The 9,059-nt window shown below is 38.1% G+C and overlaps 1 long non-coding RNA gene across 2 annotated transcripts; it reads right to left on the bottom strand.

The window, feature by feature from the left end:
* Nucleotides 1-2,497: 2,497 nt before the first annotated feature.
* LOC131795130 (uncharacterized) lies at nt 2,498-8,718 on the bottom strand. 2 transcript variants are annotated; one of them, XR_009341020.2, is made up of 3 exons: nt 8,629-8,718; nt 4,728-4,792; nt 2,498-3,106 (listed from the first exon to the last, which is right to left on the bottom strand). It is a non-coding gene; the product is annotated as an uncharacterized lncRNA (long non-coding RNA). The 2 variants fall into 2 exon arrangements; XR_010716178.1 differs by having other exon boundaries at nt 4,728-4,789; nt 8,629-8,703.
* Nucleotides 8,719-9,059: the final 341 nt, after the last annotated feature.

Here is a 9,059-nt window from a genome sequence, read left to right as displayed (position 1 = left end):
TCCCTTGGCAGTGAGACAACAAACAAAATTTAGTCATGAAACAAATGAAACAATTAAATAGTCAGGTATATTTGTTTCGTATGTAAGATAAAGGCCCAGGATTGAAAGCGTGCATGATCTGCGGCCAAATTTTGTTCTTAAAAGACCATATGAAAATTTCGGAAATAAAGGGTAATTGACGAGCTCGAGGTACATAGATTATCTTCAAATCACCGTTAACTTTCGTGCAAAAATTACAACTGAGCCCGTAAATATCACGAAATGTTCCGAGCCTCTCTTAAGACCCCAAGAAAGGAATCATTTCACTTGCAATCTGAATGCACGCAACCACTACATCATAAGAACATAAAAAACTACCTAACCTATTCTGTAGACTAAAAATTGCCGCAAATGACCTCAAGCCGTCATTTTTTGAGGATTGCAGAATTGAAAGCCCCTTTTGAAATCGAATCAGATATTTCTGATTGATAATCTATGGAGTTTCCTATCGGTGTTTGTTTTATTTCCTTCTCGTGACTTTATTTATTCACCGACAAACTTTAAGCTCGAAGGGTGTGCCCGATTTCGCTTGCTTAGCTCGTCTTAGAGGGTGGTGCGTAATCCGTATACGTGCCTTTGCATTACTCTTGTTCAGAGGACGACTAAGTACAACGTGTTTTCAGGATTTGCACCTCACTTTTTTCGCGGCAAATGTCGTGGCAGATCACAACGTCATCAAGGAGGAATGGTAACGAGTGACGCAAGGAGGATCGAGCAAAAAGGCAGAAATATTGGCGATGGTGCATCAAAATGCATAGATTTCTACAGAAGGGAAGGGCGTGAGGAAAAAAGCAGAGATCATATAAACAGCATTGTAACTTGGGAGAAAAAAAACAGGTCGAAAAATTTGTTAGGTACAAAAGAAGTCAAGACCTTCATGGAGAGTGAGAGAGGATTAACGAACGAGACACTTGCGGTAGTCTAGAGCTTTACTTGGCTGGATGTCAGATCACAAACGTTGTATAGTGAGCTCTTCTTTGGAAAACGAACAATTGAACGGAAGAACAGATGTTTTAAGGAGTCGCTGAGCTTAGCTAGAAAGTCATTCAAAACAAAAACAGAGGCTGTTTTTGATTACGAAAGAGAGACGCTTTAACATCAAACGACGAAACAGAGCGTTCTGTGCGACCTAGACCGAAGCTTTCAACCAGGAAGTGAATGCTGTTGACAGGTCAGGACATTATATCTTGAACCTACTTCAACTCTGTAAACTCGGTTTTGTCTTTTGAATTGTTACAATTATTAAGAACTGTTCCTCTTTTCAAGAAAGTGTCGTGGCCGTAATCAAATATATCAGTTGGAAAAGTTTTCATATCGTTCGTTTACAGCCTTATATTAGGATCTGCCAGGATTGCGATCCTTCTGTTCCCTTTTCTTTTCTCTTCCATAGCTTCTTTATTTATGAATTGGCCAGTTGTTCATAGACGTAAAAGCAATCAAGAGATTTCTACCGAAAAAACCGGGAGCAACGTGTACATATAAAAGAACCGGTGCACAGGACTCTCATTTTCGGTATAAAAAGTTTGATGAATTATTACTCATCCATCAATCTATGATATCCGATGGCTTATTTTCGCGCTCTTTACAGCCTCTTCGAAGCACTTCTCCAACAACGATTTAAACGATTTAAACTTGGGAAGCGACAGTTAAATTTGGTTTACTCCTATGATGCTCTATGTAGGGACGGCAAGACATGATCTATCAGGGACAGTCTCATTCATCACGGGGGGGCACCGATCCCTTACACCCTTAGGAAGGCTTTGAAAATTTGCCTTTAAAATTAAGGAGGCTGGAAAGGGTTTTTAGATGCACGCGCGCGCGCAATCTCCACGCACCACAACTAAGATGCACGCGTCAGCTGAATGAATCAAAATCAGCACACCGGAAGTTAAATGTTGCTTGAAATTGCGCGAACCGGAAATAAAATCTGCGAAATACATTTGTTTCTAGCTCGAAATTTTGTTCGGTGACCTATCTTAATTTTTTGCATGCACGCACCATTCACCATGGCACTTCAAATATAAAAGTTTCGGGAAAAATTATCTAGTATAATTTTCTGTAAGCCATAAATCGCATTTTCTTTAAATATATTTAATTCTACTGAATAAATTTTTTCCATACTGTCTGAAAATTTAAAGAATTTAGGGAACTTTCCAACAAAGAAATAAAAATGGTAGGTCACCGAATTAGTTTTTCAGATAATTTACAAAAACTAAAATTTAGTGGACGTTTTTGTGGACCTTGTGCATTGCCATGGTAACTGATATGACGTCACAAGTACCCTCAAAGTATAGCCCAACAAACACTGCAACAACGAAAAACCTTTTCGAGCGTCCCTAAAGAACGCAACACAATTAGGGCTGAGTGGATGGAACTCCGTTGAAAATGAATAAATCATGTAGTGAGAGACAAATAATAATGGAAACTGTTTATTGATACACAGTAATCTCGGAGGAAATTGTTTAAGTGTTTTTTTTATTTCATTCGACAGTTAAACAATCGCATTTTTTGACATTGAATATTAACAATTGCTTTCGATATTACATGGCCTAGTATTTTGCACGCATCACTTTACTCTAAATATGTTATGGACTGCCAACTTTCTTACAGTCAACCATCTAAAACTTAAGCTTCCTCGTCGAATTCCTTATTTACCAGAGTGTCACAATTTATTTTTCATTTGTGGATGAATATTCTTTAACAATTTACAATATACCCTAGCCACTTCTTTTAACGTCCAGAATACTTCGAGATTCCGTGTATTTAGATGAAGTTACTTTACAAAGTCCTTCTTGAATCCCTCGTCGTTGTCTTTAACATCATCTTTAGGGTTGAAACGATCGTCGAAAAAACGAGAGAAAAATTCTCTTCTAAGTGTGTTACACTCTTTGTAACAGTTTTCCCTTGTCTCAGTACAATTATTAGCGCACAGTTGATCATCACAGTCGTCCAGACATTGTTTTGATACGCTGGTACAGTCAGTCACACACTGAGATGACTTGGAGGACACAAAATGTATGATGCAAATCGCGGCAATAAAGACTGTAAGTTTACAATTCGCCATGATCTGAAACAACACTTCACAGATTAGCATAACTGTTCGAGCTTCACTTCGCTTGTTCCAGGCTTTCATTTAGTAAAACAGGGCGAAATATTGAACGGCGCGACGACGCCACCCAAACCTCCCATCTCATGCCTTTTCGCCCGCCGCTAATATCGCGCCGTTTATTATTAAGCCCCGTTTTAATTTGTTGGCGACGACTGATCCCCACTCCGTTCTCCCTGAAAACCATGCGATTCTCCCATTTTCAATCACGCATGTATTTTTAAATGATACGTGTAAACTTTGAGGGTACGTGTATTCAATCTGTAAATTTTGTCTCTCTTCTAAGATTATTATAATGGAAGGTTGGATATGATAAATCCAAAATCGAAATCTAGGCAGAATTTGGTGCAGCTGCCATGATTTGGATCTTAACCGCGAACTTGAATCTCTACGCACTATAAAATCTGACAAGCCCACTGCGTTTAGATCCAAGCGAAATGCATTCTGGTAAAAGCGTCAGTTCACTCTACTCGAGGCGCAATGCATCCTGGTAGAAAGATCATGTCGGTGTTTATTTTGAGATTATGCATGACAATTTATTAGAGTTTTTATCAGTATCTGCTGCTCAGTATCTTTTATAAGTATCTTCGTACTCCCCCGAAATTAATAGACGTACGAATCGTGTCTGAAAGTGTTCTTATTTTTGTCCCACATTCAAGGACGTTCGAGGTGGATAAGGCGAAATTCACCAGCAGCCGATTACAATCGATAGAAATCCATCAATTTACTCGAGGAGACTTTATCCACAGACACCAGTTGATATCAATTGATCGACTGATCACCGATTATCGGCGTTCAGATCATGGTCAGGTGATCAGGTTGGAAGCACAGTTTGAGTGATTATCTTTTTAGTTTCGCCACAATTCACATGTTTGAATACGAAATGATAAGCTTATTGTTGGCCGATGATGTCCGCTCCTCCTTTAGCGGCGACCAATTCAAAGGAAGCCAAATTAACAATATCTTAAACCCCTCAGAGAAACACATTTTATGGACATTTTCATTTGAATCGCCAAGCAGGTCCTTAAACTCTTCACAAAAACTGACGTCCATTTTCCGCGCTAAGCAGATGATGTAACATTGGATAAGAGTAGATTATACAGGTATGTTAAAAAACCTAAAACTCGCCTACACGTTTGATTTAATTCAAAGATAAAAGGCCTAACAAACAAAACATTAAATAACAAGTGAAAGCAAAAGATAAAACCTCAGGCGCATTCATGTAGAAATAAAATAAATTATCATAATTACCTTGGCGAGTTTGAAAATAACAAAACAAAGCAAATGCCAGCGCAAGTGCCAAAAATACCAGCTTTACTTTCATCCCGATTTCAAGCTCCCAAATTAAAAAGAATTTTTTCTCCTTTTCCAAAGTCTGATATCAAGTCCGAGCCACGAATGATCATCAAGCATTGGATAAAACAAATGGCCAGAACAGCGGCCAGAACAATAGAGTCTACATTAGATACTCCACGACTGGTTAAAATAAACTAAACAGGCACCAGATCAGCTTGCTTTCGCTTACATCAGGTTGAAGAACGACATCACTTGGTACTAATTTCTAAAATAGCTGGTTACTTACCGATTACCGTGTTTTGTCAAGAACGGAACTTCTTTATCTTTAATTACTTCGCTCGCCTCGATCTGCTGAATGAATTGTTATCAGACAACCGTTTGTTTTATAGCTGCAGGATTAATTTATGTCAGTTCTTGACAAGAAGAGCACCATCTGCTGGGAAATGGATCTTTGTAAAGTGTCGCCACAATTATTTATGGAGTATTTTACCGCAGTTAATGGCAGCTTTTGGAAAAAACACTTAACCACGCTTTGTCATGTAATTATGCTTGAATGCGTACGTACGTGCAATTTATTTTGTGCTATTTGATTAACTCGCATATGTTAACTTAATGTCCTTAATGCCTCTTTTCCTCTGAATTAAGTAGCAATTTCACTCAACCCCTAACATGGCCAATTTGCCCACCTCACGGCAGGTCGCTCCCGAGAGAAATTACGACGATCTTAATTCCGTTCGTCAAAGCAAACCCAATTTATAAAATCGGTTTGGTTAAATGTATGAAGAAAACGAAAGAAGGCAGATCGTTCTAATAATCACATGTAGAAGTACTGTGTTCATTTAGTCATTCAGCTGCCCAAAAAACCTGGTCATTTATTTCGTAATTAACTGAAACCTATTTTTACTCGTTCGCATATTAGCATAAAAGTTCACGGCAATGCTATGTCTACAAAAATACGTTCCAAAATACTTCCTGACATGAACGGTTCAGCGGCGACCTCCTTAAAAATAAACATTAAACCGTTACAAAAACTTAGAAAATGTGTGTTATTTCAAGGTTTTATCCCACCTATCGTGAACTCTAGTCTAATACAGCTGCCTCGATTCATTCAAAGAGGGCGGGGGTGTTGACGACCGAAGGATCTCTTCCTCCGCTATTGTGCGTGACAGCAAGAAAGATCAGGCGTGGTAATTGCTTAACCACTTGTAATCTGGATTAGTTGGCATTAAGAACAGTTTCAAACTACAAAATATTTCAAGTTTGACTTTAACTTGTCTAGAAATAACGATCATTGACGCGTACATCACGTTTGTCCTATTCCCGATTGGTTTCTGCGCCACAGAATGATAAAAAATGTCATGAGACTAGTTTGGTTGTTCACAACCTTCACCGACCATTTTGCCGACTCATTTCTGCTTTTTACTCAGGAAAATCAAATCGTCTTCCGCACAACTTCACTTTCCAAGCCATTTGTGGGGGAAGAGGTCAAATTTCAAGGTTATGGACTCTTACGTTGCTCAGTCTGTAAATTATCAAATCCCTCTCCCATTTCATTACAAAAAAAAAAGAACAAAAACAGAACAAAACAAAACAAAATAATAGAATGAACTAAGGTTAAAATCGGCGCCCCAGTTGGTGCAGTTTTAGAACTCTTCACTCAGGGTTATTGAATATCAGTTTTAGGGGCTACGTTAAAAGGTTTTTGCCTGTCAATTACTTCAAAATGATTCTAATGTCTCGAGAGGTGAAATTGAGTATGTTTTTGATGGAAACAATCTGGCAACCATATTAGCGATAATTTTCTTAGCCTGGTGCGTTGTGTTTTCTTTTTTACTTTTAATTTGAGGTATACGAGTCTCATCTGAGTAAAATAATAACCTCGCGAGACAGATGAATAAAGTCAGAGATGCAAGCAGGAAGTCTACAAGTTCACTAAACTCACGCCCACGCATGTACTAACGGGAAAAGAAAACTAAATCCTTCCGCTGGAACCTATCTAAGAAAACACCGACAATTAAAAAAATAAGAAAAGGGAAATTGAGAGGTGTTATATCTTCTCGTTTTCCTAGAGCCCATTTTTTCCCGCCGCTTTCCCGTATGTGAAAGGATACCGGTTGGCTGGGTAAAAAAACAGAAACAAACAAACAAAAAATCAAAGCGAAAAAAGAAATGATAAGAAAAGAAAAGTGAAAACCGACCAAGGTGGTTGATCGCTTGAAGGTGGAGCGGGGGAGTTTGGTGGGAAGCAATTTTTTTTAAGCCTATCGTCGCTTATGTTCCTTAAGTTTGTGGCGTTGATAAGGTCTTCTTAAATACCTTCACACAAGCTCTTTTTCCAGTTCAAAGGCTTTTTTGTAGGATTTTGTTTTGTTTTCGCCCACAATGAAACTTTGCTTATCAGACAGTCCATCTGCGACTTTTTCACATATTATTATTAATTAATACCGGCCGACGGTAAACGAATTATGACGAAAAGCAAGACGACAATGCATATATCTTTTAAGCATCAATTCCCTGCATTAGGAACATAAAATGAAACACACTACGCGCAAGGGAAATTTGCGGTCAATAGGCGCTATAAATCAAAATCACGTCAAAGCAAGTCGTGACATTTGCCTTGGTAGAATTTTAAATCCTTATTATTTTTTAAAGTATTATAAAGGATGCAATTGGCTTACACTGACATTTTACATAGACGCAACTGCAGGTTCAGTTTAAGGTCCTGAAAAAAACGTTTCCTATGGCCCCTTTTTTTTCGAAGACAGTTAGTTTCGCAAAATATAAGAATTGGCACGCGTCTAAAGATTTTATTTTGGCGATTTTGAAAGAAACTTACAGTTTCCAGTTAAGGGAATTTAATTCGCAAATAATTTTTTTTTTCACTACAGCGTTTTATTTAACAATGGGAACAATTCTAGACATCGGTCTCAGGTACTGGCCAGATGGCTTATTTTGCCCCACTAAAATATTGTTTTATATGCAGTATTAACTGTACTTCTGGGGTATCAGAACATCTGAAACGCTTTTGAAAAGTGAAAAGGTTTTTATTTTACAGTATCGTTTGCATGGAATTTAAGTGGTTAACAACCAAATTAACGACATGGCCGATTTTTTTTACCAAAGTTCAATGTATTTGAATTGTAGATTTACGTTCATGTCAAAATTAAACGTAAGGATATGAAATGAAGTGCAAATTTGTGTCGTTAATTTTCGCGAATTTTATTCTTTTTTTGCAGGACTTTAATTTCGCGATATCATAAAAATTCCCGCAAAATCGCATAATGATAAAATATGGATATCTGGCTTAGTGTTTTTCTCTTTTCGTTTACCTCCGCGATTGGAGTTTTCCTTTCAAAAGATATTTGTAATATGCTTTTGAACACGACTTCTCAGTCAGAAAACTGTTATCATCGCAGCTTGTGTTTATCCTTAGACCACAGGTGTACCAATTGCTTAGTTTGTAAATGGTAGATATCTAGTAAGCTTATCTGACTGTTGAATATTTGTTCTTTGAAAAGTACAAACGCATAAAAGGAGTTTGAGACAATTCTACATTTGAGACATTTCTACATATTGTCGTTCCTAATGATCGGTAGGTCGTTAGAAGTCGGTGAGTGTTTCGTCGAATTTAATCGTCATCGTTGTTTTTCTTGACAAAGACACACCCTTGTTATTTCCTTTCGTCGCATGGGTTGTTTTGCGTTTTAGTAAACAACTTGCGATCATGTTGATTGGGTTATAGTGGTGGCAGTTTTTCTTTTTTTGCGATGTCGGATTGTAGGACGACTCGTCTAATTGCTTTTGTTTTCCTGTAACCTTCCGTATATAATGTTTACTCTACTACTTGTCAAGTAATTTAGTAGAGGAAGCTTTCCGTCCTCTTTTGGTTCTCTGATAAACCAAATTTTGGAGATATGTTCGATTAAGAGGTCGTTAAATGCATGTATTTTGTCTTTGGATATGGCGGTAAATGTAGCGTGAACGAAACTTAAACATAGCGGTATCGTTTGTCGGCAAGATGTAATTGCGCGTTCCTCGATGATACTTGGTTCAAGTCCACCACTTCGGCTTTACGAAAGCTATCGGACAATCTGCAGAAGACGTTATGCCATTTCCTTTCCTTTGCCTAACCTTTACTTCCTTAAGCACATCGATAAACATTACAAATACTTAAAAGGAACACTTACCTTTACGTGCACAATTTTCTTTTTTGTCAGAGATACTGCGAAGTTTAATGAACCAGAAGTTTGAGCCACCAGACTGACAACCGACTTCTGAATTGAAAATAATGACAATTACGCTTAAACTGTCCGCGCCCAGCTGTAACCGACAAAAGTCGTTTCCAGGACTTCTCCATGCGGACGATCGGACTCAAAATGATAAACAGTCACACTAATATATCCTTTACTGAACACTCTGTTGCGAAAAAACCTTCTGAGTCAGCACGCCCCTTGCCGGTGGTCCAGGCCACTTTTCTAAGTAAATGCTTTGAGAACTTACTGCTATTCTAATTATGGCTGTTGGTTCCAAGGTTCCAAGGTTCCAAGGTTCCAAGGTTCCAAGATTTCAAAGTTAGTCTCCACGATAACCGTGGCATGTTTTGTTGATGTGCCCACTG

This window comes from Pocillopora verrucosa, chromosome 14, assembly GCF_036669915.1.
Source record: "Pocillopora verrucosa isolate sample1 chromosome 14, ASM3666991v2, whole genome shotgun sequence".
Lineage (NCBI taxonomy): Eukaryota > Metazoa > Cnidaria > Anthozoa > Scleractinia > Pocilloporidae > Pocillopora > Pocillopora verrucosa.
The sequence above is the reverse complement of the archived record's forward strand: the minus strand, read 5'-3'. Positions and strand labels throughout refer to the sequence as shown.